This window comes from Papaver somniferum, chromosome 3 (assembly GCF_003573695.1).
Source record: "Papaver somniferum cultivar HN1 chromosome 3, ASM357369v1, whole genome shotgun sequence".
In the NCBI taxonomy this organism is placed as follows: domain Eukaryota; kingdom Viridiplantae; phylum Streptophyta; class Magnoliopsida; order Ranunculales; family Papaveraceae; genus Papaver; species Papaver somniferum.
Genome location: NC_039360.1, coordinates 206,500,290 through 206,503,392, shown reverse-complemented (window position 1 = coordinate 206,503,392; position 3,103 = coordinate 206,500,290). Strand labels below are relative to the sequence as shown.

General features: G+C 36.0%; 1 long non-coding RNA gene across 1 annotated transcript; it reads right to left on the bottom strand.

Annotated features, from left to right (window-relative positions):
• Nucleotides 1-605: 605 nt before the first annotated feature.
• LOC113362059 lies at nucleotides 606-2,707 on the bottom strand. The gene is made up of 5 exons (XR_003365526.1): nucleotides 2,571-2,707; nucleotides 2,301-2,489; nucleotides 1,539-1,591; nucleotides 1,160-1,432; nucleotides 606-1,071 (listed from the first exon to the last, which is right to left on the bottom strand). It is a non-coding gene; the product is annotated as an uncharacterized LOC113362059 (long non-coding RNA).
• Nucleotides 2,708-3,103: the final 396 nt, after the last annotated feature.

Below are 3,103 nucleotides of genomic sequence, written 5' to 3'. Positions count from 1 at the left end.
CATAATTTATTTTATGTGCCATCAGTGGAAATCGAACCCACAACTACATGGTTATAAACCATGTGCTCTACCAGTTGAGCTAAGACAGTAGGTAACACTACGTTAAAACCCTCACCCATCATCACATACTTACTTATTCCGACTACCTGTTCTAATTTCTGTCTTCGAGTACTATAAGGGCGTCTTCGGGTACTATAGAGGTAACTGCGATTTGCTACAGACCATAGTAAACAGGAATTCAATACCAAACTAAATAGAATTACAAAACACTACTGCTATTAGGATGTGAAGCTCCGAATAAAAATGCATTCTTTTTGAAACTAAATAATGTCAAAGGTTTAACCTCAAAAGCTACCGAGTTTGCTATTTTTAAAAATTATTAAACTACAGCAGAGTTACAACAGACAAAGTGGGTAAAAAGGAATAGGACAAAGCCTAGATCATCGTAAATGCTGTAAAATATCAACCTAATCTAGTATTGTTCGTCAGGAAACTGAAATATTTAACCATGATGTCAACAAATTTCCAAGTGTGTAATGGTACCTATATTGTAAAATGTTAAGCACTAACACAGGTTGTCATGCTTTCTTGTGAACATAGCCTGCAGAATTAGGCACCATTCAACTGGAGCTAGCAAAAGCTGCAAAAGACATTTTTGGTCCCGAACTCGAAGGATTTTACTGTAGAGGTGGCCATAAATTGAAAATCAAATTCAGTGGAGTAAAAATGGAAGAGCTAATAAAGTCTAACTACCTTCCGATTCATCATTAAGGTCGAATCAATCGCATCTGGTCCATCTCCAAGTCTACTTGATTGTCTTCTCATCTTCCGAGAATTCAACAAAAAATACATGATATAACTCCGTTAAATTTTGTCAGTTTTTGACAAAATTTGTTTCAAAGTCATTCGACTAAAAACCCTTGTGATGGGAAGCCCTCGTTCCACCACAGGTGTAATGTATTAAATTTGATATGTCTGAAAATTCAATCAAGTAGGAAAGTGCGAAAATTGCATTCTTGATTTCGTTTCTGCATGTAGCGCATCATTGGTTTCACCAAAGAACTGAAGCCCCTAAACAAACATCATAAGAAATTTAGTTGATATGTTTCACTACTGAAGAGCTAAATTACGCAACTAGAGGTCATGTATTTTTCAGAACCTCATCATCTTCCCGAGTATAGGACGCGGTCTCATCATCCAAGTCAGTCCTGACAGATACGATTTGGTACCACTCAAAGGGAGGAATTAATAAGGACTTACATGATTGCTTGGGCTACTGCAGCAAGGTACCCCTTGAAGTAGCCCATTCTTTTTTATCATCTAGCATCTCACGTAAAAGAGAGCTTTTGGATCTTCCTCACCCAGAGCTGTTGTGCTATACCAATGGAGGATAATTTGCTTCAAGGGTTTTCAGTTTGAAGTATACATGCAACTGAAAATCCACACCACATAACTTAATTAATGTCAAACGTGATCTAAAACAACAAATGATTGCACAAAAAAAAGTTCAATGTTTTAAAGATATTTTAGACACGAACCATGAGCAGAGTCTAGATCCTAGTTGGAGAAGTGGGTGTTGACTTGTCAATTTCTGTTCATGCAAAGCAACATGTTAGATATTGTTACAAAGCATTTTGAATACCATATGTGGAAGAAACAAAAAGAGAACATGTTGCGGAAAATAAATTTCAGAGAATTTTTGTGATCAATGAAATTCTAATAAGAACATTATCAGCACATAAGATGATATAAAACGATCTCTCATCTCGTGGATTCTAAAGGACTTCAATTTTAGGACACTCAATCAGCCATCACCAAAATAAAAACTTCAATGGAAAATACACTCTATGGGCGAAAAATATCTGAACCATAACAGGACACTAAGGTTCATATACGTTCCATGTCACCATAACAGGAGATCTTCTCAAAGGATATAAGTAATATGTTCATTTCCTGTAACCATGAACATGATTCCTCATAATATCTCCAAGCGCTAGACCTCCTGATGGGTTCGGAAAGCCACCAGGTGGATTTCCTTGAGGAGGTATTGCTTGAGGTTGTGGAGGAAATGGTACTGATAGCACATGGAGGAGTCAGGGGGTTCATTATTTTCTCTTTATCTAAAACTAATTTTCAGACTACTATCTCAAAGAGTGTTCAGTAATCTGAGATCAACGATTCAAAACAATTATGTATATGAAAAAAATCAAAAAACCTAACAATTATAGAGAAAAAGGGACTCACAATAATCGAAAGGAAATTTAGTGTATTCTGATCTTTTATTGAATGTTTTACATTACCTGCATTAAGACCATTGCTATTGTTAAGTCCTGATATTGAGCCTCACGTACAATATAGGGATCTAATTCTTCACTGTTCAGATGGTATATATCGACATATATAAACCCTTAAGCTACAAAGATGGTTCCCTTATATGAAATCCTTAGATGAATCACCCTTGTCCATTGTAGGCTAATGCACGCAAGTGTCTGCAGCAATAAAGAAAAACTGAACTTGTCAAAAATAGGGAAATGCAAGGGAACAGAAGCAATGAACTTGATCCTACTCACTTTGTTATTTATTTCATTCAGGAGATTCCAAGGATATGAACACATGTGTCTTATCTGTTCCATTTGTAATTCACTTTTTTGCTTCCATCAAAAAGAGCAAAACTGGTCCAATAGCCAACATAATGATGAGGAATCCAAATCTGGGAACCCATGAAAACGATGTTGTCATTTTTAATATTGCTGAAAATTTCAGATCGCACATGTCTCGAAATGGTTTTTGATTTAGCGCCACTATACACTTTATCGCACTGCGGGTCTTGCGCGTACACACATCATATTTTAAGGCGATTTCCGAACCAACTATTAATAAATTACATCTCAGGTGAACAATTGTATACATTTCAGCCCAACATTGCACCGTCTGTCTAATGTAAGCAATATGTTTAGCTTGTCATTAAGCATGTTTCTATAATCCAGTGGTGAAAAAATAATAAACCAAATAGTATTCTACATGAGGATGAATAATATACTACTCACTCCAGTAATTACAGCATCGACTGTAAAATATGCTCAACTATATTCCTTACTGCGAT